At 39.9% G+C, this 27,544-nt stretch overlaps 1 protein-coding gene and 1 pseudogene across 1 annotated transcript in view; both read left to right on the top strand.

The window, feature by feature from the left end:
• The window catches only part of NACA (nascent polypeptide associated complex subunit alpha), a 337,284-nt gene that overhangs the window by 206,194 nt on the left and 103,546 nt on the right, over positions 1–27,544 (top strand). The window lies entirely within an intron of this gene.
• Positions 6,669–8,024, top strand: LOC136393259 (sorting nexin-16 pseudogene; annotated as a pseudogene).

The raw sequence follows: 27,544 nt of genomic DNA, 5'->3' as shown, positions 1-27,544 counted from the left end.
GGGAGAAGCTGGAAGCATCAACTCCCATATGTGCCTTGACTAGGCAAGCCCAGGGTTTCGAACTGGCAACCTCAGCATTTCCAGGTCGACGCTTTATCCACTGTGCCACCACAGGTCAGGCCATATTGTTCCTTTTTTCAAAGGATCAACAATGGCTCTGGGAAACTTCCACTAAATGGCAAATCGCTTTTGCAAATCAATGGACAACTTTATACTGAAACAGTCAACTTAAAATCAGCTCAAAGACTAGAAATATATGCCATTATCATGGCTTTTCAGCATTCGCCATATTCCTCCTTTAATCTATATACAGACAGCAAATATTTACTTATGGTTGTTTCCACTATAAAGACTGCTGTCTTAGGGACAACTGCTGATGAACTATTTCAGCAGTTCCTCCTTCTTCGAAGACTTGTATGTCAACATAGAGCTCCATGTTTTATAGGACATACTCGAGCTCACTCCATGCTCCCTGTAGCACAAGGGAATGCCCTTGTTGATCAAGCTACCCAAGAGAAAATTATTTGGAGCAACCATGACAGATCGAGCAATTCAGTCTCATACTATTCATCACCAGAACGCTGCAGCCCTGTGTAAAGAGTTTCAACTTTCTTAGGAAGTAGCACGGCAGATTGGGAAATCCTGTCCAAGGTGTCCTATACTACAATCTGTCCCTTCATTTGGAGTTAACCCTCAAGGACTCCTGACAGGACAACTTTGGCAAATGGATGTTACTCATATACCTTCATTTGGCAAACAGTCCTATGTCCACATTACAGTGGATACCTATTCTGGATTTATAGTAACCTCTGTCAGAACAGGAAAGGCTGCTAAGCATGTTATAGCTCATTATATGTATGCATTTTTCTATTATTGGATTTCCTAAACTGGTTAAACTGACAATGCTCCTGCATATGTAACAAAAGCATTTGCTGTATTTTGTCAAACCTTTCGAATTATGGGTATCTCTTACAATCTTTAAAGTCAAGGTATTATTAAAGTGTACCCAGCAAATATTTTAAGGTCAATTTAAAAAAAAAATTTAAAGGGGGAGTCATATCCTGGAACTCCTACGGGTCTACCATATCATGCTTTTTACTTAAAATATTTTAAATTTCTTTTGAATGCTGATGAACAGGAGACGCCAAATCTTCTCCTGCAAACTTCTACCTTCTTTTATTTGATCCAGCTAATAACACTGTTTTGTCTTTTTCCAAATAGCTCCAGATATACGGAAAAGGTTTATATAGGCAGATGGGGATCCTCAAACCCCTCAGCGAGATCTTCTGAGCATGGCCTTTAAGGTACCAAGAGGCAGAAAAAGCCCAATAGAGATCAGGTGAATTACCAGATTTTAGGATATTCCCTTAAAGGCTTCAACGCCCCAAAGAAGTCTCATAGGAATCCATCTGAGTCCTGCTTCAATAGTGAAAAGGAAGGTCATTGAGCTAAAGCCTGCCAGGCTTACATGCCTTTGCTGTGAGGAAGAAGGGACACTAAAAGGTAGGCTTCCCCCTCGCTCCTCTAAGGGAGGGTTCAGTCTCTTCCAGCCCTGCTCCAGCCACCTATGACCTAACCTTGCCCAGAATGCTGGGGTTTACCACTGAAGGCTGAAGGTGCCCAGGGCCATCGGCCCCATCTACAACACTGTGGACGAGCCTAGGGTATTTATTCCAAGAAGCAGGTAAACTGATCTCATTTGCACAAGGGCCACTTAACTATATCTTGCCTGAATAGTCAGGTTTTTTATTCTTCCCTCAAAGATCTCTGTTGTGGGTGTTGATAGTCCTATTTTCTGCTGCTTTGTTCAATATATAGTGTTTCCTTTATTCCTCCTACCTCAATGCCCCACTCATATTTCAGGCTGGGATCTACTCCTAATTTAGAGCTCTCTCTCCCCCTTTTGCCAACTTCTATTGTGAATTTACCTTTGTCACCCAGCTTAGTATATCCCAAGGTTCTCTTTACCACGCCACAGTTGCAGAGCTCCAGGGAAAAGCACCCTGGTCTCATCTCTCCAGGCAGAGAAGAACAGAAGCTCCATCTCCACACATGCTGCAGATGGCTTTTCCAGTCTACCTGAATCATTACCAGCTAGAAGCAGTGGTCATTGGGATTTGGACGTGAGCTGCAAAGTATAGAATTGTGACAACAATTCCAGTGCCATGCGGACTTTTCCTGGATGTGGACTTTTTCTGGACTCCTGCTCCTTGTGATAGCTCCTAACGGACTGAACTGGGGTTGGGTTACATTCACAAGGATTTGGAATGGTGTTGGTGCCAACTTGGACTTGGTGAACATGTTAAGGACACTACTCTTTTATGGATTCTTGTTGTATTGGCCAAGAGTTTGCTTAAAGGCTTTAATGACAGTAAAAAAAATAAAATATATATATATGACCGGATAAAGAAGATGGCACATATACACTATGGAATACTACTCAGCCATAAGAAATGATGACATCGGATCATCTACAACAAAATGGTGGGATCTTGATAACATTATACAGAGTGAAATAAGTAAATCAGAAAAAAACAAGAACTGCATGATTTCATACATTGGTGGGACATAAAAACAAGACTGAGAGACATGGACAAGAGTGTGGTGGTTATGGGGGGGAGGGAAGGAGGGAGAGGGAAAGGGGGAGGGGGAGGGGAGGGACACAAAGAAAACTAGATAGAAGGTGACGGAGGACAATCTGACTTTGGGTGATGGGTATGCAACAGAATTGAATGACAAGATTACCTGGACATGTTTTCTTTGAATATATGTACCCTGATTTATTGATGTCACCCCATTAAAATTAATAAAAATTTATGTATAAAAAAAAAAGAAAAGAAAGAAAACCACTGATCTAATCCTAATGCAGAACGGGAAATTGCAGCAAACTCTTCTCCAAATGCCCCAGGGTCTTGCTCCTATACAAGAGAAACATTTCAATAGACTTATTACCTAAAGTGGGAAATTTCAAGTGTTACTTTTTTTTCTCTTGGAGGGTGGGGGTTAAGGAGAAACAGAACATTTAAGAAATATTTCTTTCAACCTGAAAGCCTTTTACAGTAGTAGGTTATTGCACAGTTGTTTCTCCATTAAATACATTCTATAAAGTTTACATATTCTACAGAGGTGGGTAAGAGTAGGTTTACAGTTGTGAGTACATGAAACAGTTTATTCTTGTATTATATATTTTTCCATACAAACAACTGTAAACTTTTTTCCAATCACTGTATGTAGTGTATAGTTTGTATGCCCAGCTAACAGAATAGTTTTAAATCATTTCAAGATTAAGGATCGTCACTATACCTTCTCTTTAAGAGAGAGGGCAAATTCACAGTCATTGACTGAGGAATAATTTTACCTTCAGACTGAAGAGAGAATCTAACATCAGATCATACTATACTAACCACCTGCCATCAAAACAAAAATGGGATATTTGATCAATTACAAGCTTCTAAAGAAGGATAACTACATATATCATAAGTTTGTCTGCAGCTACCTTGTGTTATAACAGCAAAACTTGTTAACAGGTTACTTAAAAAGAATTCAATGTGCTCCCTCTATTAGAAATTGTCAACAATGTATTTTCGGTTCTACTCAAGATGGTGGGTAGGTATTGCTTGAACCCTCCCACAACCACATCTAAACTATAGAACAACCATTATTCAAAACCACCTGAAATCTAGCTGAACTGAATCACACAACTAAGAATATAAAGAAGCTACACTGAGACTGGTAGGAGGGGCAAAGATCAGAACAGGTTGATCTCACACCCACATGCGGTGAATAAATATCAGGAGGGATATCTCGGCTTCAGTGGTCCCCTCTAAGGAGCAAGGGGTCCCAGGCCCACACAGGTTCCCCAGCTCAGGGATACAGTGCTGGGAAGAGAAGTCCCCACAACTTCCAACTATAAAAACCAGTGGGGATTGTGGCTGAATGAGATATAAGGCTGCTGGAGTCCCAGGCGTACCTCTCAAAGGGCTTATACACAGAATGACTCCCTCTGAGCTCCAGTGCTGGGGCAGCAGCTCAAAGGGCATCAGTGACATACAGGGAGGAACTGAATTGTCTAGCATCAGAATAAAAGCTGAAGGAGCTATTTTCTCCCAGACAGAGTGCTGGCAGAAGCCGTTGTTCCTTTTGTGAGCCTTCACCCCAAAGAGTCAGCAGGCAGGTGCTACATCTGAGACTCTACCAACCTGGCCAATTCTCTAACTCCTCCCTGGTGATTCCCTGAGACCCTGTCCCTTCCAGCTTGCAGATCCACCCAAGCTATTTCCAGTGGCTTTTCCATACCAATGGCCTGTCTTGGCTCATGCTTCAGACTTCCCTAAACTTTTTCAAACAGGCAGCATCTAACCTCGGTTTGTATCATACCCCTTGCTAAGTGGCCCTGGGCCTGGCACTAGCAGCAGCTAGCAGTGGTTTGCAGCTTGGCCTTTCCTGGGCAACTCTTGCTCATCACAAGTAGTGGCTATCTGAAGATTGTTTTGTAGCTCATGCCAGTTGTCCCAGGCAGAACACAGACAGCAGCTGACCTTGATCTAGACCTCCCATAAAGCCCCAGAGCCAGCCACACCCAGTGGATAGCTTCAGACTACTTTTAAGCACCACCACCAGTCCCCCTCTACAAGTGACACTGTCAAGGGGTGGACTTGGCAAGCATCAGAGCCCCACTGAAGTAAGTCCTGCTCTATGAAGTCAGCTCCTACACATCTGATCCTCTACAGTGGTCACAGCCAGTCCTGGAGCTGACTGGCCTAGGGGCAAATCCTTGTCATTGTTATTGGACATCTGATCCTCTACAGTGGTCACAGCCAGTCCTGGAGCTGGCTGGCCTAGGGGCAAATCCTTGTCATTGTTATTGGAAATCAGGGCCCAACTACAACAGAAGGATGTATACAGCCCACACAGGGGATGGATGTGCATCTAGAGTGACCACCACAGGTGATCTGGGAAGCTATGCTACTGGACCATAAAGAATACCTACTATAGAGGCCCTGGCCAGTTGGCTCAGCGGTAGAGCGTCGGCCTGGCGTGCGGGGGACCCGGGTTCGATTCCCAGCCAGGGCACATAGGAGAAGCACCCATTTGCTTCTCCACCCCCACCCCCTCCTTCCTCTCTGTCTCTCTCTTCCCCTCCCACAGCCAAGGCTCCATTGGAGCAAAGATGGCCTGGGCGCTGGGGATGGCTCCTTGGCCTCTGCCCCAGGCGCTAGAGTGGCTCTGGTCGCGACAGAGCGACGCCCCGGAGGGGCAGAGCATCGCCCCCTGGTGGGCAGAGCGTCGCCCCTGGTGGGCGTGCTGGGTGGATCCCGGTCGGGCGCATGCGGGAGTCTGTCTGACTGTCTCTCCCCATTTCCAGCTTCAGAAAATTAAAAAAAATAATAATAATAATAAAAGAATAACTACTATATAAGGCCAAGCCCAGGAGACATAGCCGCTCTACCTAATACATAGACACCAATACAAATAGGCTGTCAAAATGAGGAGACAAAGAAACATGTCCCAAATGAAAGAACAGAACAAAACTCTTAGAAAAGAACTTAAAATGGAGACAAGCAATCTAACAGATGTAGACTTCCTCGATAATTTCAGTGAGAAATTCAATAAAGAAATAGGAATCAGATAAACAGAACTAGAAAACATAAAAAAGAATCAGTCATGAGAGCCATTCTAGCACCTGAGGTGGAGACCATGGAGCAGTCCTCAGCACCGGGACCAACTTTGTTCCTATGGAGCCTTGGCTATGGGAGGAGAAGAGAGAAAGAGTTGGGAATATTACAAAGCCTTGGAAACCATGAGATGAATTTTATATCAAACTGCACACTTCTAATGATAAACAGACCTGTTGACTGGTCTGAATTTTGGTATTTGACTATCAAAGAACGATTTTCCTGAAAATTTTACAGGTCTTCAGATGTGCAAGTCTAACAAGCCCAATGCTGGATCACTTGAGATAAAACTGCCCCCTCCATTGGAAAACAAACAAGCACTAAAGAATTTCAGTTCTCTGCCCACAAAAACCTGTGAATTCCGTAGGACAAATAGGCTGCAGTGCAGTATTCTCTCCTTCCACTCTAAGAATCGATTGTCAGGCCTTAAAGCACTGCTATTTCTGGAAAATCATCTATGACCGATTAGAACTAGCCTAAGCTGATGAAGACTACAAGTCCCATGATGCAAAAAAAAAAAAAAGGAGCCCTACCTCCGTTGGTCTTAGATCTCCAAGAACTGTCGCTTTCCCATCACCTGGATGGCAAACTAAGTACTATAGCCTGAGTTTCTCAAAAATTTATACGGATAAACCTGAGGCGGAAAAAGCAGAATTCTTACCACAAAACTAGGTTCAAGCCAGCTGCCAAACAGCCCTGACCTAACTCCTATCAACTCCTCCAGAGGCGGTGCCCTGTGTGACGTCACTTTCTGGAGCGCGCTCGCCTCCCTCTCGCTCCGAGGCGCGGGGACCCGGAGTCCGCTGTCCCGCAGAGGCGGGCGGAGGCGCGGAGCCGCGGCTGTTGGGGCGGCGGGTCACGTGAGGTCGCTTAGACGTGTGGGTGGAGGAGTTGCGGGAAAGGAGAGTCGAGTTTAACCGTCACTGGAAGCGTGCTCTTATCTAAGTGTGTGGACTCAGCAGTGTGCAGGTTTGTGGCAAAGCCCCTAAAAGGATGGCAACTCCTTACGTCCCCGTTCCCTTGCCCATAGGGAACTCTGCCTCCAGCTTTACAACTAACAGAAATCAAAGTTCTTCTTTTGGGAGTGTCTCAACAAGCTCAAACTCTTCCAAAGGCCAGGTAGACGACTCAAATATGGGAACCTTGAAACTGACAAGTGTACCTAATCAAGTGGATAGCACCTCATCGGTGTGTAACAGCCCCCTGGTTAGGACTAAATTTACAAATGCACACTCTTCCATTGAGTATTCTACTAGACAAAGAGAAAGTGAAGAACAGAATCCTGAAGCAGAGAATTTGGAAGACAGGCCTTCCACACCTACCATTCTGGGCTACGAGGTGATGGAAGAGCGAGCTAAATTCACTGTATATAAAATACTAGTAAAGAAAAACCCGGAGGAAAGCTGGGTGGTGTTCAGAAGAAACACTGACTTCTCGAGGCTAGATGATAAATTAAAAGAGATGTTTCCAGGCTTTCGATTAGCACTTCTACCAAAACTCTGGTTTAAAGATAATTACAATACAGACTTTTTAGAAGATAGACAATTAGGATTACAAGCACTTCTTCAAAATTTAATAGCTCACAAGGACATTGCTCACTGCCTGGCAGCGAGAGAATTTCTTTGTCTGGACGATCCACCAGGTCCATTTGATAGCCTGGAAGAAAGCAGGGCTTTCTGTGAAACTTTAGAGGACAAACTATCGTTTTCAGAAAGAATTACTTGAAAAACAGAAAGAGGTGGAGTCACTGAAGAAGCTGCTCAGTGAGAAGCAACTTCGCATAGACGCGCTGGAGAGCAGGCTCAGAGCGCTGTGCTTGGAACCTGACGAGTCACTGCACTTGTCAGGGACGGAAGGTGAGCAGGTCCTGCAGGGGCCGTCTCCTGTGTATGCGACTGATCAAGGAGTTGTGGATGAAGAATCCAGAGCTGAGGACAAGCCATGCCTGTGTTCCAGTGAACCCGAAAGCCCCATGTCGGAGATAGAGGTGGCAGAAGTGGCGGTACAGCGCTGACAGGGACTAGCCTCACCCTCACCTTTGTGTCGCCAGATGCGCAAAGGCAGCAGGCAACGAGAGGGAAACAGCAAGGATGCACATGTCACAGTTTACATGGAGAAATGTTTTCTAAGTTATTGGGTTAGGAAATATATTCGTTAATGCTTTAATGATCTTTTTCACCTTTGGATTTAGTACACTAAAAAATCCTTGTTAGAGTTCTGTTATCGAGACCCACGTTCTTAATTACTGTGCATAAATTATTTTGGTGTTTTACCAGTATATTGATCCAAATGAATGTGTGTTTAAATCACCAGTTATACCAGTCAAATGGAAATAATCTGCATGTTGCTTTCTGGTTAATATTAATAGATACTTCTTTGTATCTCTGACATGATAGAGTTTCACTAACAGCTTAAATCAGAGGTAAAGAATTGTTTTAAATATTGACATATTTACCATCTGTAAATAAAAATTGTTTGTTTAGGATATTACTGCTATTGAAAAGTAGAAAACTTTCTAGTACCAAAGGAAAACTATTTGAAAAAGCTATAATAACAGTGAAAGTGATAAATACTAGTGATAAAATATAATTAGCTTTTATTTTAAAAGCTAATTCATTAGTACAAAAATACTGTATCCCAGTTTATTGTTACAGTGTATTTTCCACATAATATTTATCTTAAACCTCTACCTGTAGAATCAGTGAGTTTGCCTTTTCCAGAATACTACCTCTTTTTGCTAATCAAGGCATACTCTTTTGAATATATATTATAGATTCTAAACAAATAGGGAGTTACACAAAAAAATAAAAAGCCATATATATATACTACAAAGTTCCTAACTATGTTGACTCCTGGCATTGCATTTTTATTTCTATATGTGAAAACACATTATTATTATCTATTCCTGGCCGATTTTCTCTTTAATATATTTAGCCAAGTGATGCACTTTATGGTAATTAAACTCTTTTGTGCCAAGTTTAAAAAAAAAAGAATCAGTCATAAATAAAGAACATATTAAATGAAGAATAACTTATAGGGAATCAACAGTAGATTCTCTCTGATGAAGTTATTCTCTCAGATGAAGCAGAGTATCAAATCAGAGATTTGGAAGAGAAGAAGGCAGAAAACACCCAATCAGAACAGCAATAATAATAATAATAATAATAATAATAATAATTCAAAAAGTGAAGAAAGTATAAGGATCCTCTGGGAAAACTTCAAGCATATCAACATTCACATCATGGGGGTGCCAGAAGGAAAAGAGAGAGAGCAAGAAATTGAAAATCTATGTGAAAAAATAATGACAGAAAACTTCTCTAACCCGGAGAAGAAAACAGACATAGAAGTCCAGGAAAGTCAGAGAGTCCCAAGTAAGATGAACCCAAAAAGTCCCACACCAAGACATCATAATTAAAATACCAAAGGTTAAAGACAAAGAGAGAATCTTAAAAGCAGCAGGAGAAAAGCAGTTAGTTACTTTCAAGGTTGCTCCCATAGACTGTCAACTGAATTCAATAGAAACTTTGCAGGCAAGAAGGAACTAGAAAAAATATTCAAAGTGATGAAAAGCAAGGATCCACAACCAACATGACCCAGCAAAGCTATCATTTAGGATCAAAAGACAGAAAAAGAGCTTCCTAGACAAGATAAAGCTGAAGGAGTTTATCACTGCCAAACCAGTATTATATGAAATGTTAAAGGGAAATAGATTAAAAAGATAAAGGGGTTAAGAAGTATAAATTGGTAGTTACAGAATAATCTTGAGGATGTAAAGTACTACATAGAAAATATAATCAGTAATGTTGTAATAACTATGTATGGTGTTAGATGGGTATTAGATTTATCAGAGTGATAATTTAGTAAGTTATACAATGTGTAAATAATTATATATATACAGTGTGTCCATAAAGTCATGGTGCACTTTTGACCGGTCACAGGAAAGCAACAAAAGACGATAGAAATGTGAAATCTGCACCAAATAAAAGGAAAACCCTCCCAGTTTCTGTAGGATAATGTGGCAGCATGTGCGCATGTGCAGATGATGACATAACACCGTGTATACAGCAGAGCAGCCCACGGCCATGCCAGTCGAGATGTGGACGATACAGAGGAAAGTTCAGTGTGTCTGTGTCTGGCTAAATTCGAATCCGTGACCAAAGTGCAATGTGAATATTGGCACGTTTATAATGAAGCGCCACCACATAGGAATAACATTACTCGGTGGGATAAGCAGTTGGAGGAAACGGGCAGTTTGGTGGAATAGCCCTGTTCTGGTAGGCCATCAGTCAGTGATGAGTCTGTAGAGGCTATACAGAATAGCTACCTAAGGAGTCCTAAAAAATCTGTGCATGAGCCCACATCGAAATGCACTGAATAGGTATGAAACTGGGAGAGTTTTCCTTTTATTTGGTGCAGATTTCACATTTCTATCGTCTTTTGTTGCTTTCCTGTGACCGGTCAAAAGTGCACCATGACTTTACGGACACACTGTATATAATTTTTTTTTTTTTTAATTTGGTGAGAGGAGGGGAGGCAGAGACAGACTCTTGCATGTGCCTCAACCAGGATCCACCCTGCAAGCCCACTAGGGAACGATGCTCTTTGCCCATCTGGGACCCTTGCTCTGATGCAACCAGAGCCATTTTTTTTTTTAAGTGCCTGAAGCAGAGGCTATGGAGCCATCCTCAGTGTCCAGGGCTATCTGGCTCTAATCAAGCCATGGCTGCAGGAAGAGAGGAAAAGAGAGAAGGAGAGAGAGGCAAAGGGGTGAGGGGGTAGAAGCAGATGGGCGCTTCTCCTGTGTGCCCAGACCAGGAATCAAACCTAGAACATCCACATACTGGGCTGATGCTCTACCACTGAGCCAACTGGCCAGGGCCATTTTTAATTTTTAATGTAAAATTTGAAGGTGTAAAAATCCTCTTTGAGGTCATTTGGAACAAAATAGTGACAGTTCCCTCTTGTCTACCTTAAGTTTAAAAAATTACATGGCCTATCTGGTGGTATGTCTTTTAGGGTAACCCAATGTGCCTACAAATGCTTTTTCTTTGCAAGTACAGTACTGTAAATCTCCTGTCTCAATATGAGATTTAAAGACATAGAGCATTTAGCTAATCCAAAACCTTAGAGGCTAACCACTCAGCCTGGAACAAAAGGCCTAGGATTATTACACCTGACTATGCTCTCTTTTTTATCATATAAAGTTACAGATACATTGCTTCTTTATATGTAATGAAGACCTCTCTCAGTCTTCAAATTTATTACAGAACTCTTGTTCTCTCAGAAATATAATCTTTAACTCCCAAACTCAATGTTGAATTTTATAGGCAAAAATATCATGAAGTAAAGCATGAAGGCATGAAACATGTTACTTCTAATAAAAGTGTTAGTTCCCCAAACCATGGAGGTTATCATCTACTCGACTAAAACTCTAAGGTTTTCAGTGGAGAAAGACCAGGTCGTGCTCCCTTCTGCTCTGAGGCTGCTTACAAGTTTTTCATCTCTCAATTTCCAGTCCAGACAAACCTTGAAGCTATATTTTATTTTCTATATTTACTTAGCAATTCCTCTTTGAAACTACCTAATCCATCACTTGAACAACAAATGCTATTCTTACTAAATTTGAGTTTACAAAAATTTTACTTGAAGCTTTCCAAAATAAGACAAATATTGCTCTATATTTTCTCTTGTAAAAAAGCATTAGGATATGGGGAATCTGCTACAATAAAACTTTCAAATTTATTAACATAGCAGCTAATTCTTTAGTAGCAAAATTGTTTATCACTAGGGCTCAATAAGGAACTATTTTGTTGTGTATTTGGAATATTTTGCTGATTTAATTTCACTTCCTCCCTAAATAGAGGATAGGGACACCTCTGAGTGAACTTTCTATCCTGCCTCCCAAATTGTCTGTCCCTTCTTTTTTCATTCATTATCTATAAAGCTCATAGAAGTAAGTTGTAAAAAAAAAAAAATTGTGGACAAATAAGACTAGAAGTGAACGACAGAGAAATAAATTTGTCCAGTTTTACCATGACCGACAAATATCTTAGTATCTTAGTAACATAAAACAAACAAACAAAAATAATTAAGAGATATGTGGGTCTCCTGACAGTGGCTGTATGAAGTGTATTATTTATATTGACCTGAAAACAGCTTCAGTTCACTTTATCCTCATAGAAGTAGTTTGGCACTCCCAAATAATGTTGGTTGACAAACAGAGCTTAATTTAATTGAATGTTTGATTTTAAAACTTATGTATGGACTTCCAAAGAGATTAAATTCTAGCATTCCAATGACTGACATATGCATATCTCTTCAACTGGAAAAGTTATCATCTAGCCAATGGCCAGTGTATTTCCCATTCCCAACAAATGTTGAATGATCCAAAACAAATTCTTGCTTTCCTGTAGCATTCTGAAAAGCACTGAGAAAACATAAGAAAAACTTCTTTCAGTATTATTCTAAAAAGATTCTTCCCCACTCACACACACACAAAAAAACAAAAACAAAAAACCCATATGATCTTAAAGGGTATGAACAATTCTCTATTTCATGAAGCTTAAACATTTTATCAAAAGTAAAATCTGGGTGAATTTGAAATGGAGGGAATGAAAAGAATCAAAAGTGAATTTACCATACGGAAACTATTTTACACATTTTATGCCAACAGCTGTTAAAAGCCAATGCTAAACATCCAAACCAAATTTTCTCACACTAAACTTTTCTTATGAGTTATGCTATAGTGTAGGTAGTACATGGTTTCTCAACCATGGCTGTATATTAAAAACATCTGAGAGCTTTAAAAGAAAAAAGAAAAGGAAGGCACCATTCTTGATCAATTAAATCAGACTTCCTAGGAATGAGTCCCAGACATCAACATTTTTTTAAAATTCTGTGTTCTTTTAATACGCAACAATGGCAGCTTTTATACTAACATTGAACATGCCAGTAATTTTTGTTTGATAATTGATTATAATTCCTTAGTGAAATTTTACATGTATATGAAAAATAATATATGTGTAGATATTTAGTAGTATTATAAGTTTCCTGGTTTGGTTGTTCTTTCATTTGAGTTTAACTTGTATGTTTAACCGTTTCTTTTTTCCTTTAACATCTAAATCTGGTCTCTACTCTATTTTAGCGCCACTCCTAACTTTGATTGCCATTGATATTTGTCTAGTATTTCTTTTGGCCTCTTCTATAAAACCACCCTGTAACTTCACTGAAACTCTGACAGTTGTTTCAACCCGTTCATGTACATTATACATTGTAAAAATTAATTTATTTAAAAAATTGATATATCCTTTCTTGTACTAGAAAACTTTGCTAAAATCTAGTGACTATAAAGCTCCTTGAATGCAGGGACATACTTCTGTTTTGTTTATTGATATATTCACCAGTGCCTAAAACAGCCCCTGTCACATTGTGTAGTTGTTCCATAAATACTTTTTGAAAGCATGAAGGGAGAAAGAATAATTTTTAAAATACTTTCTTGGATCCTGGAATAGATGTCAGTCTCACCATATTCATACACAAATTTCTTAGAAGGTTAACATATGTTTAGGTATGTAAGGAATAATATCATTTAGCCTTGGCTAATAAAGATGAAGTTCCAAAAATTAATTATCAGGAAAAGAAACATAAATTTGAGCAATGATTGTTATTGAGGATTGAGACTCATCTCATGGACAGCGTCGTACTTTCAATTCTGTTTTATGAGAGAATTATTAGGCTTTACAGGGTGGCTATTATTAATTGGTTCTGTAGGGGCTAGAAGCCTGGAAAGATTCAAATATAAGATGAGTTACTTAGGCAAAGTCACATAGTTATTGCCTGTTAGAGTCAACAGAAAAAAAAAAAAATCAAGGACTTTTTCTCTCTTATCACTCTCTTCAAGAATAAGGTCTATGCCGGGTCCTCCCAATATTTCTTTTCATACTTTCAGGTGAGAGCTAAAATTTTAGCTAAAGAAAAAGTTAGAATTTATTTGATGCTATGCTTAACTATTTTTAATATTACTTATAAATAAAACATTAACTGAAATAGGTTTTGCAATCAAACAAATGTAGTTTAAACTTCATCCAGCTCTTTAATATAAAATACATGCAACTGTGAGCACATTATTAATAATGCTTAATTATACATGGTTGATACAACGTTTAAACGAATATAAGCACCTCTCACAACCAGCTAGCACAGAACGAGTGCTCAGTAAGGGCTCGTTTCCGTCCTGCACTTTTTAAACTGTGCCTCTCAGTTATAGCTCCAGGTCTGCTTCCCCCTAGTTAGACAACTTGAATTTCAGTTTTAGCCATTATTTACCTAGAACTTCAGGACTGACCATTTTGTCTCTCGAGGGTAAAATAATGAGGGAGGGAGTTAAATTATTAGATTAAATTGAATGGTAGAAGCTCTAGTGATAAATTCAGTAAACACTTTTTATGCCTTCTCTAGTCAGGGGTCTCAAACTCGCGGCCGTGCGGCCCGCCCACCAATTTTGTGCTGCCCGCAGACTAATCAAACTTCGTGGATTAATCTGCGGGCCGCATGCGGCCCGCGGGCCGCGAATAAAGCTTGCAAATGCTTCCACTTAAAACTATTTTTATGCCTTCTGGGACGTAAAATTTTCATTGTTTGAGTTTCATTAAGTTCAGAATTTTGGAAGTTGTGTTCATATTTTTTTATCCCTGAGGTATAAAAAGTGTTCAGAAATATAATTTTCAACACTTGAAGAGAAATATGTATCTAAATTTACTCTTCCTTCTCTCTCTCTTCCTCTTTCTTCACCTTCTTCTTGCCTAAATTCTTTGATGAGTTAAAAACAATCAGCAGTTTCTTGGGTATCCTAAGTATAAGTGGTACATTTGAAAATCTGAAAAACTAATTTCTTGCCTTTTCAATAGCAATTTAAAATGGCTTAGTAAAATAAGGGTGGGCCCTGGCCGGTTGGCTCAGCGGTGGAGCGTCGGCCTGGCATGCGGGGGACCCGGGTTCGATTCCCAGCCAGGGCACATAGGAGAAGCGCCCATTTGCTTCTCCACCCACACCCCCTCCTTCCTCTCTGTCTCTCTCTTCCCCTCCCACAGCCAAGGCTCCATTGGAGCAAAGATGGCCCGGGCGCTGGGGATGGCTCCTTGGCCTCTGCCCCAGGCTCTAGAGTGGCTCTGGTCGCGGCAGAGCGACACCCCAGAGGGGCAGAGCATCGCCCCCTGGTGGGCAGAGCGTCGCCCCTGGTGGGCGTGCCGGGTGGATCCCGGTCGGGCGCATGCGGGAGTCTGTCTGACTGTCTCTCCCCGTTTCCAGCTTCAGAAAAGTACAAAAAAAATAATAATAATAATAAAATAAGGGTGAAAAAGGTAAAGGGATGGCCCTGGCCAGTTGGCTTAGCAGCAGAGCATCAGCCCAGTGTGTGGAAGTCCCGGGTTTGATTCCTGATCAGGGCACACAGGAGAAGAGACCATCTTCTCCAGCCCTCCCCCTTCTCTTTCTTTTTTTCCTTCCCACAGCCATGGCTCAAATGATTCAAGCACAATTGGCCCTGGGCACTGAGGATGTCTACTTGGCCTTGAACTCAGGTGCTAAAATAGCTCAGTTGCCGAGCAATGGAGCTGAGGTCCAGTAGGGCAGAGTATTGCCTGATAGGAGCTTGCCGGGTGGATTCCAGTCAGGGCACATGCAGGAGTCTGTCTCTGCCTCCCCACCTCTCACTTAAAAAAAAAATAAGAAGAATAAAAGAAAAGAAAGAGGTAAAGGAATTGAGCAAAGAAAAAAAAATTCATAGAGACAGAGACAGACAACAGTGTGCTGACTACCGGAGGGGGATGGTGGAGGAGTGTATATGAGGATAAATGGTGATGGAAGGAGACTTGACTTGGGGTGGTGAACACACAGTACAATATATGGAGGATGTGTTATAGGATTGTGCACCTGAAATCTATAATTGTATTAACCAATGTCACCCCAATAAGTTCAATAAAACCTTAAAAAAATAAGATAAATAAACCTCAATAGTTATAGGTTACTAGATTCTGTTTGATTACCCACATTAAAAATATATTCAGAATCTTGTCTATCAAGTTTACTATATGTCTATCAATTTTGTTTTCAGTCAAATTAAGACCTAAATATTTTTCAGTAGTAGGTAAGAGAGACCCTGGTTAAATTACCCTATGTTCTTTCCCAGCTCTGTAATTCTCTATCATATTCACCAAACAAATTTTATTACATTCCCTGAACTCATAGCGCTAGGAAAATGGCTGTATTCCAAAGTATTAAACTGGAATGTATTTGTATGACCAAAATAATTTGTTCTATTTTGATCCTGTTACCTTAAAACCTAGTATTTCTAACAGTTCACTTTATAAATCAAACAAGCTGACTCTGAGTTTTAGATATATATATATATATATTTTGCTTATACTTATGACAAATTTTTAAAGTACTCTAATGAACCTGAATTGGAACGAACACCTGTTTTAGACAGACAAGAATGCAGTAAAAGAACCTGAATCCATGACCCTATTTCTCCTAATGCAGGCTACAAGAGTCTCCCAATAGATATACACAGGAAAAGACAGAAATAGTGACACAGAGGAGCAGCATAAATCACTGAGAAGATGTTTCAAGACCCGGGATTATTATTTCTAGGATAGAAGAGTATCACCTGACAGGCTTTCAGTGTATTGGACTTGGTGTCTTAAATTTACTGAAGCACAAATCCTGACTTATGCCTCTAAATGTGGCATTACCCATTCATATTTAACAGGGCTGAAAATGGCTCTATCCAGAGGTGACAAAGTAAGATAAAGGCAGTTTTAATGCACATCCCTCCTAAAACTTTAAAGTGTATTAACAATTACTTCCTACATTATAAAACGGTCCCAAAATTGTTTCTAACATCTGAAATCAAAATTTTAGTTTTAGTTGTCTTTGACAAATTTTATTGCCTCTAATAAGGTTATTTTGCTCTGCTTTAGTGCTACAGCAACAGGTTGGTAAAAATATTTGCAAAATCAATATGAACGTTTAATAGAGATAATAAGTTGGCAAGATAAAGTCTTAGAAGAGGAAAATTACTTATTAGTCCTTGAAAAAATTAAGAAATAATAACATGCAACATCAGCTTTAAACAGATTTTTTTCTTTCTTAAAGGATATTTTAATAAAAATTTGTGGATACTAAAACAAAGCATTTCAAGGAGATTTACAAACTACTCACTAGAAAGTAGATCTTGCTTGTGACCAGCCAAACAGAGAACAGGTATCATAAGGAGATCCCAGGTAAGTCTTAGAATTGGGACATTTTGGTTTTCTCAGCCAAAAGTCCACCTGTGATATCTAAAAATGAAATAAGATAAATGTGAATTCTCAACATAATTTAAATATCCTTATTGTATTTTATTTGTCTGTTTATGTATTAGTCACTCTCACTAGTCTATGAGCTTCTTTTTTTTTTATTTTATTTATTTGTTTTTTTTAGTGAGGATAGAGAGAGACAGAAAGAAGACGAGAGGAGCAGGAAACATCAACTCCTATATGTGCCTTGACTAGGAAAACCTGGGGTCCTGAACCGGCAGCCTTTGGCATTCCGGGTCAACAGCCCATCCACTGCACCACCACAAGTCAGGTTAGAGTATGAGCTTCTTTAGGATGTTGAATGTCTTTCAAGTAGTGACAACAGTGTTACAATAACATGGCAAAAAATTTTTACCTGGATCTTGAATTTATGAGATAAAATCTCATAAATATTTGCAAAATCAATATGAACGTTTAATAGAGATAATAAGTTGGCAAGATAAAGTCTTAGAAGAGGAAAATTACTTATTAGTCCTTGAAAAAATTAAGAAATAATAACATGCAACATCAGCTTTAAACAGATTTTTTTCTTTCTTAAAGGATATTTTAATAAAAATTTGTGGATACTAAAACAAAGCATTTCAAGGAGATTTACAAACTACTCACTAGAAAGTAGATCTTGCTTGTGACCAGCCAAACAGAGAACAGGTATCATAAGGAGATCCCAGGTAAGTCTTAGAATTGGGACATTTTGGTTTTCTCAGCCAAAAGTCCACCTGTGATATCTAAAAATGAAATAAGATAAATGTGAATTCTCAACATAATTTAAATATCCTTATTGTATTTTATTTGTCTGTTTATGTATTAGTCACTCTCACTAGTCTATGAGCTTCTTTTTTTTTTATTTTATTTATTTGTTTTTTTTAGTGAGGATAGAGAGAGACAGAAAGAAGACGAGAGGAGCAGGAAACATCAACTCCTATATGTGCCTTGACTAGGAAAACCTGGGGTCCTGAACCGGCAGCCTTTGGCATTCCGGGTCAACAGCCCATCCACTGCACCACCACAAGTCAGGTTAGAGTATGAGCTTCTTTAGGATGTTGAATGTCTTTCAAGTAGTGACAACAGTGTTACAATAACATGGCAAAAAATTTTTACCTGGATCTTGAATTTATGAGACATAGTTGGCTATTAGCATCAAGACTAAGTTGGATTTCTCTTAGATATACAAAGTTAGTTTCACATTAGAAAAGCAATCAATATATTTTATATATGAACATATTTAAAAAGAAGCATATATTCATCTCCAAAGATGCTTTAAATGTTTGAGAAAATTGAACTCTACTAATGATAGAATCTCTTGGTAAAAAGTACTAAAATAAAACTTAACTAATTTTGTTAAGGTTATCTACAAAAATACCTATAGCCAAATTCATAAATAACTGTGAAATATTAAAAACATTTCATTGAGATTGGGAACAAAAATGTATCTTCCATTACCCACTCTACTTAATCCTGTACTGGAGTTCTTGTCCAGTGAAATAAGGCAAGAAAAACTAAGTTAAAAGATTAGAATGAGGCCCTGGCCCGTTGGCTCAGCGGTAGAGCGTCGGCCTGACGTGTGGGGGACCCGGGTTCGATTCCCGGCCAGGGCACATAGGAGAAGCGCCCATTTGCTTCTCCACCCCCCCCCTCCTTCCTCTCTGTCTCTCTCTTCCCCTCCCGCAGCCAAGGCTCCATTGGAGCAAAGATGGCCCGGGCACTGGGGATGGCTCCTTGGCCTCTGCCCCAGGCGCTAGAGTGGCTCTGGTCGCGGCAGAGCGACACCCCGGAGGGGCAGAGCATCGCCCCCCGGTGGGCAGAGCGTTGCCCCTGGTGGGCGTGCCGGGTGGATCCTGGTCGGGCGCATGCGGGAGTCTGTCTGATTGTCTCTCCCCGTTTCCAGCTTCAGAAAAATACAAAAAAAAAAAAAAAAAAAAAAGACGTTTAGAATGAAAGGACCAATGCTATGTGTACCTGATGTCAATATCTACATAGAAAGAAAATCCTAAATAATCAACAGGTATGCCTGACCAGGCGGTGGTGCAGTGGATAGAGCATCAGACTGGGATGCAGAGGACCTGGGTTCGAGACCCCGAGGTCGCCAGCTTGAGTGCGGGCTCATCTGGTTTGAGCAAAAGTCCACCAGCTTGAACCCAAGGTCGCTGGCTCCAGCATGGGGTTACTCAGTCTACTGAAGGCCCGCGGTCAAGGCACATATGAGAAAGCAATCAATGAACAACTAAGGTGTTGCAACGCGCAATGAAAAACTAATGATTGATGCTTCTCATCTCTCTCCGTTCCTGTCTGTCTGTCTCTGTCTATCCCTCTCTCTGACTCACTCTCTGTCTCTGTAAAAAATAAATAAATTAATTAATTAATTAAAAAAAAAGACTGACATGGTTGTACATACTTGTCTGCCAACTTACACTGAATTCTGTCGAAAAAAACTTCAATCAAATATGAAAGGTCAATTTCTAGGGCCAGCATCAAACCTGAACGTTTCCTACAATGAGGTAGTCCTGCTCAGCTTGGACCTCTACATATAAATTTACTGATGTGTGCATTTTCACAGTTCTGAGAGACCAGAGCTATAATCAGATAGACCTGGACTCCAATTCTGGCACTGCCATGTACCAACCCCATGGCTTTAAGTAATGTACTTCACTATCTGAGCCTCAATTTCTCCATCTGGAATATCAGAATAGTAATATTTTTAATAAACTTTATTTTAAAAAAACACTCCTTATTTTACTGTTCTAAGGCTATTACCAAACCTCAGAATACTGGGTGACCCAATGGAGGTGTTTAGCAAATTTTTAAATTAATAGCAATTCTTATTTCATTGTTATGTTGTGAGAATTACATGAAATAATTAGTATAATAGGTCTTTTATATTATTCTCACTTAATATTTTAATATTAATAAACATCATTACTAATATTTACATTAATAATAAATATTATCACTAATCATTATCACTTCATATGAACTAGACATACTTCTTATATTACATGTTCTTCTTGTACAATTTACACTTTTTTTTTTTTTTAATTTTTGAAGCTGGAAATGGGGAGGCAGTCAGACAGACTCCCGCATGCTCCGGACCAGGATCCACCCGGTATATCCACCAGGGGGCTATGTTCTGCCCCTCTGGGGCGTCGCTCTGTTGCATCCAGAGCCATTCTAGCACCTGAGGCAGAGGCCACAGAGCCATCCTCAGTGCCCGGGCCATCTTTGCTCCAATGGAGCCTTGGCCGCGGGAGGGGAAGAGAGAGACAGAGAAGAAGGAGAGGGGAGGGGTGGAGAAGCAGATGGGCGCTTCTCCTGTGTGCCCTGGCCAGGAATCGAACCCGGGATCCCTGCACGCCAGGCCGACATTCTACTGCTGAGCCAACTGGCCAGGGCCAATTTACACTTTTTAAGTCTAGTCTCAACCTTCCTACTAGGACTTTATGTTTAGTGCTTAGCTTAAATTATGAAGCCTAATCTCAAGGCATTTATTGCAACTTGTGGTAAAGTTGTACACAACCAGCGGCAGAACAGTGAGAGCTACTTTGGAATGACAGAGACACACATCTACTCTATAACAGCAAGTAGAGTGAAGCGCGGAGGAGTCATTGATCAACTTATTAACTTGTGTTTCATTCTAGAAATATTTTTCTCCCCATTGTTTCAAGATGTCTCTGATTTCAACATATATTTCTAAAGGCTTTTTAAATGGCATTAGTTCCCAGCAGACAAATTTATTGCTAAGTTTTACCTCTAGAAATATATTTCTTTTTTTTTAAGAGCATAGGTAAAGAGGTAAGAGAAAGAGGAGTTTGCATATTAGGGTATACTAATTTTAAAAGTGCTAGGAAAGGGACAGAGATTTGGTGCTCTTCTCTTCCCTAGAGAAGACATTTGAAAGGATGTGGAGCACCTCAGGAAGCTTTCTGGACCTGTAGAATTGTCAAGGTTGCCAAAGTCTGTAAAGATCGCCCACATGCATCAGGGAAACAAAAAAGGAACACACTTGAGGCAGACATGGGCTTGGACAACTGGAATTGCATCTCAGCAGAAGCCAAAGACTAAAAGCTCTTCTTCAAATAGTTTTTCTCTAAGACCATTAGAACCTTCCCATGACACAGGAAGTAGAGAGAAGTGGGCTCAAATAATGACTGAGAAAGATTTTTTTTTCACCTGGGAAGGTTGAGAAAAAAGCTGAGAAGCATATTTTATTTGTTTGAAAGGAAATAAAGTAATGCAGTACTTCCTATATAGCCTGGTTTACATTAAGATGGAGTGTTATAAAATCCATAGCATTTGACAAATAAGAAACTTATCAGGCTTTCTGGGGGAAAAATTGAGGAAGGAGTTTTGTAAAAATGATCAAGTCCAAGAAATGTAATCATTTGATTGAGAAAAGGCTAGTGCACAAATTGGTACCAAAGTAAGAAGAAAGTCAACTGAATCTAAATATTAGCAAAAGAAGATATTAATAAAAAATGGGATCATGATGTGGTAGTAGACTAATGGTCCGCAAAACTGTCCATATCCTCATCCTCAGAACCTGTGACTATGATACCTATATGTCAAAAGGGACTTTACAGATGTGGTTAAGATTAAGGAACCTGCAGATAAAGTTAGTTTGGATTATGCGGGTGGGTCCAATCCAATGGCATGATTCTTAAAGGGTGAGAACCTTTGCCAACTGTGTTCAGAAAGACATAATGGTGGAAAAAGAGTTACTATGGAATACTACTCAGCCATACGAAATGATGACATCGGATCATTTACAACAACATGGATGGACCTTAATAACATTATATGGAGTGAAATAAGTAAATCAGAAAAAACTAAGAACTATATGAATCCATACATAGATGGGACATAAAAATGAGACTCAGAGACATGGACAAGAGTGTGATGGTAATGGGGGGGGGGCAAGGATGGAGGGAGAGGGGGTGGGGGGAGGGGAGGGTCACAAAGAAAACCAGATAGAAGGTGACGGAAGACAATTTGACTTTGGGTGAGGGGTATGCAGTATAATCAAATGTCAAAATAATCTGGAGAAGTTTTCTCTCAACATATGTACCCTGATTTATCAATGTCACTGCATTAAATTTAATAAGAATAAGAATAAGAGTTAAAGGCAGATACAACATCACTGGCTTGAAAGATGGAGGAAAGGGACCATGAGCCAAGGAATGTATCAATAGTAAGCATCTGGAAGCTGAAAAGGGAATGTAAAAGGACTCCCCTGTAGAGCTTCTAGCAAGGCAGCTCCGCCAACATCTTGATTTTTAACCCAGTGAGGCAAGCGTCAGATTTCTAACCTACAGAACTGTAAGATAATAAATATCTATTATTCAGCCACTAAATTTGTGATAATGTGTCATTGTTTCAATAGAAAACCAATCAACCTAGCATGATTTCTAAGTATTCCCACTAACAGGTTGGTGCCGATTATAGGGTAATTGAGAGGTAACTCATGGTTGCCATTTCTCTGAGTTGGGAAGCACTCATCTCAAGTATAAAAAAAATTTCATTCAGTACAATTTTTTAAAAAATAGTTTACCAAGCCCTGGCCGGTTGGCTCAGCGGTAGAGCGTCGGCCTGGCATGCGGGGGACCCGGGTTCGATTCCCGGCCAGGGCACACAGGAGAAGCGCCCATTTGCTTCTCCACCTCCCCCGCCCCTTCCTTCCTCTCTGTCTCTCTCTTCCCCTCCCACAGCCAAGGCTCCATTGGAGCAAAGATGGCCCGGGCGCTGGGGATGGCTCCTTGGCCTCTGCCCCAGGCGCTAGAGTGGCCCTGGTTGCGGCAGAGCGACGCCCCGGAGGGGCAGAGCATCGCCCCCTGGTGGGCAGAGCTTCGCCCCTGGTGGGCGTGCCGGGTGGATCCCGGTCGGGCGCATGCGGGAGTCTGTCTGACTGTCTCTCCCCGTTTCCAGCTTCAGAAAGAAAAAAAAAAAAAAAAAAATTTAAAAAAATAGTATACCACATGTATAAAGATGTTCTATTCCCTCTGGTACTTAACTCTATTGCCTAATATTTGACTATTTCTTAGTATATTTTCAATCTCCCCAAGTTCTATACATTTCTGAAGTTGAGATTCAGCTACTCTTCATAGTAACAGCCTTCTCCCTAACTCTATCCCTGTGTTAACACCTGGAATAAGTAATTTAGGTGTGGATTTGATTATACATGACTAAATCATATTTTATCATCTTAATCACACTAATAGTATCCTACTAAAAACACAAGGTCCCATATTATGAAAATCTTTCTTGTTGTATATTCTTACTAGTTCTTCAGAGAAGTGTGGTTGTAAAAGCCTGCAACGTGGGAGAGGAGAGACTGATAAAAGACCAGGATGGGAGGGTCTGTCACATGCTGGAAGTCATGTAGCATTCCCTCGTGCAGCCCTGAAGCAAAAGCTGCCACACCTGGTGAAAGATTTATCTTTCAGAAGTCCCATTCTAACCTTTGCAGTGGAAGGGGTTAACGGGGATGTTTGGATAGAGTTGATATACCTATAATAGCGGTGCTATTGGGAAAGCCTGAGCCCGAAGATGCTCCCAATATTTGAATGAGTGCCAGCATTCCAAAATCTTCAGATCTGCCTATCTCCTCTGTGCATAGATGCAGAGATCCCCAAAGTCAAATCATACCTCTCAAAATGCATGCAGTATGTATCGCCAAAGGTTGTCAAACTGTCAGGAGCCGATCAACAACTGCTGGCTGACAAGGTCACAGCAGAAGAAGATCAAAAACTGCTGATTGACAAAGTCACAGCAGAGAAGACCAATGGCTGCGGGTTGACGAAGTCACCCAAAGGAGAGACACAACGATACTTCCCCCTTTGACTTTTTGAATTAATCTGGCCTTATATCCCCCCTTTTCTGGGTGTGTGCTATTATTTATGGCACAGGGATAATAGTACCGTGCTTTCCCTGTAGATTCGTAGTAATTTCTTTGGAAATGAGACAGAGGGTGTGAATTCCACAGAAAAGCCTGTAAGCCCCTTGAACTGGGCTCATAGACATAAGAGGCTGGCTATGATATCCCTCGTAAAGGGTTAAGTTTGTAGGAGAATTCCTTCTTAATCATGTTAGAAAAAATAGATTGTGACTTGTGAATGGGTAGGAGGCAGTGGCTGTGCACAGAGCACCTTTCGGCCTTCACTTAATTCAACATTTTTCCTCCCTAGCCTTTTCATGTGATAGAGTAGAGAAACATTCCTTTCTTTTTGCTTATTTGATCTGCAGATAGTGGTACACTGAGAAGAATAGAGTTAGAACTTAACTAGTGTTTAAATATAATAAATAAGTAATATTTGACTAGACAATAGTATCTTAGGTAAGGTATAGTAGAATGGCCCATTGTGTGGCCTAGGATGAGAGCGCAGTCGGCAAGAAAAGAATGTTTTGCTAAGAGAATTGTTTTTTGACTAAAGGCAATTGCTAGGCTTTCTCAATGAGATGTTCTCATGAGATTTATATACTTTCCAAGATTCTTTGATAATGAGAGGAATGTAGGGGAATCCATAGAAGTAATAACAGTTAATGTCTTCTGAAATTATGTTGCTACTAGGCTATCTTGCAAGTGCACTCTGTATATCTTTGGGTGAAAGCTATTCTTAATGTTAAGTCAATTTCTTTATAGGTAAGCCTTTTAGAATCTTGTGAGAAAAAGTAGGACACTGCATAAACTCAAGGCCATTTACCTGAGCAAGCGGTGGTCCATTGTTAGTCCTTAATGATTTCGTCTGCTAATCTCTCTCTGCCCCTTGACTCACAACAGCAGTAAAGTTAGTTAACTATTAGTACTAATACTTTAAAAGCTTTTACCGATGTTGTTATTGCTATTCAAGTTATTTTGTACTTTGAATGATTTGCTACCTGGTTTGTAATTTATAGATATAAATTAACTGTTATCCGGAAACATGTAAACATAGTGAAACAGAAGCAATGATTAATACCATGTAATTGTAATTCAGTGTGTGTGTATAAAAAGGGAGCTAAACTAGCATTTAGCAGAGATGCCTGGCAGTAAATGCTAACCAGAGAATAAAGAGAAAGAAAAGAATTCGGCTCTCTCACTCAATTCGCGCCGATGCCGTCTCCTCCTGTGGGACCCCTGGATTCCCCCCCGGGGCTGGACCCCGGCATCAAACAAACAAACGTGATGGAGAAATCACGTGGCTAAGAAAAATTATTTTATAAAATTGTCATCTTTTCCATTTGTAGTATTTCATTATAAACCTACTTTTAGTAATATTCATGTTCCTAGAAGTAGTTATGAAGATGACTTTTCTTTTTATATTATAAATGTATTAAATGAAAAAATAGTGCACCCCAACATGTAGAAATGATTCTTTAAATTTGAGTTCACTGCATGTATTCCATAACTATATTATTTTTAATTAGAATTTTTATGGCCAAGTCTTCAAATCTTGACAGACAAATCATGTCACCTGTGGAAAACCATATTTTTTCTTCTATCTATAAGTCAATTTTTTTAAAGAACACTGCAGGGTTTTTTTGTTTGTTTGTTTGTTTGTTTTTAGACTTTTTTTTTTTACAGAGACAGAGAGTCAGAGAGAGGGATAGATAGGGACAGACAGACAGAAACAAAGAGAGATGAGAAGTATCAATCATTAGTTTTTCATTGCAACACCTTAGTTGTTCATTGATTGCTTTCTCATATGTGCCTTTGACTGTGGAGCTACAGCAGACTGAGCAACCCCTTGCTCAAACCAGTGACCTTGGGTCCAAGCTCACTTTGCTTAAACCAGATGAGTCCGTGCTCAAGCTGGCTACCTCGGGGTCTCGAACCTGGTCCTCCGCATCTATCCACTGCGCCACCACCTAGTCAGGCAAGAACACTGCAGTTTTAAAAACTTTCTGAATTCCTTAATTGTTGGCATATTGTTGATGACATTTTTGTATCACTGAATAATAGAAAAATTACTTATAATTTATTTTCCTTCAATAAAAGTAACATTTATCATTATATATTAAATAAAATGTTGTATTTCAAAAATACTTTAGTGCTGGAAATTCTTTTTTTCTAAATTAATTGTAGTATATATTTTTAGAAAAGCTTAGAATATTTTAAGTAATGCATGTTTGATCTTCAAAAGAAATTTACCAAAATAATTATATAATGCTTTCTATCATTTTTTTGGTTTCTTAATGTACTCAGCTGAGGAGACCAGCAAAGTTAGCTTTATTGTATGTGAAGTTCATCTGACGTTCCATGTAGTCAGCATCACCACACTGAATGTCCTACACAGAACAGCAGTGTAGACAGAGCCTTCAAACATTACCAAAACAGACAAATATTGCCAAAGACTTCTAAGTAGCTAATAACATTGTACATAACTTGGAATTTAAATATTGGTGTGAGTTTCTGATTATTCCGTAAGAAAAGAGGTAAAGTGATTTATCACACACACTCACTCAAAAGCACTTTGTATTTTAGTTACCCGTGGTCAGCTGTGATCTGAAAATATTAAATAGAAAATTCCAGAAGCAAACAATTCATAAGTTTTAAATTCACACCTCTTGCCATCCTGCTCTGTCCTACCTGGAATGTGAATCATTCCTTTGTTCAGCATATCTATGACATATACATCCTCACCCCGCCTGTTAGTCACTTAGTAGCCACTCAGGTTATCAGAATGACTGTCTTAGTTTCGCAGTGCTTGTATTCCAATAACCTTTATTTGACTTACCAAATGGCCCCAAAGCACAAGAGTAGTTAGTGATGCTGCCAATTCAGATATGCCAAAGGAAGTGGTAAAGTGCTTCCTTTATGTGCAAAGGTATATATGTATAGGGGGAAAAAATAGTATACACAGAGTTTAGAACCATCTGCAGTTTCAGACATCCAATGGTGGTCTTGGACTATATCCCCTGTGGATAAAGACAGCCTATTGCAAAACAAAAACATACTGTGTGACTTTGGTAAGGCCTTTATAGAGAGTGGTAGGAATTAGAACCCAGTTGGAATGTGGTGGAAAATTGGGAGGAGAGGAAGTAGAGACAGCCCAAACAGATGCTTTCAAAAACTTGTACAGTGTAGAGGAACAAAGAGATGGAGGACAATGCTGGTTCTTAGGAGGGTATTCTTGTTTAGTTTTGTTCAGGTAGGTGCTATCAACACAGGTTTGTTGTTGGGAAGGACCTGACAGAGGGGTAAATTTATGATACAGTTGAGCAGGGAGACTGTTGAAGAACTTCCATTGCTAATAATGCAGGTGGATTTTGGGCACAGGAAGAATTGTTACACTGAGAAATGAGCAGGAACCATCTTAACAAGAAAAAAGGCAGAGATGACGTCAGAGTAATGGCGGGGTAGGAAGCGATACCAATAAATCTCCCCCAAAACTCAACAAGATCTTCAACCAGAAACAGAAAAACCTATATTTGGAGCCTCCAGATGCTTCACAATACACCCGAAGGTATGGTCGAGTGAAAAATTGGCTAAATATATAACCAAACCCCAAAGGAAATAGGGAGTAAGAAATGCTCCGCCTTCCT

This window comes from Saccopteryx leptura, chromosome 2, assembly GCF_036850995.1.
Source record: "Saccopteryx leptura isolate mSacLep1 chromosome 2, mSacLep1_pri_phased_curated, whole genome shotgun sequence".
Lineage (NCBI taxonomy): Eukaryota > Metazoa > Chordata > Mammalia > Chiroptera > Emballonuridae > Saccopteryx > Saccopteryx leptura.
Note: the sequence above shows the minus strand (reverse complement) of the source record. Positions and strands in the feature narration are given on the sequence as shown.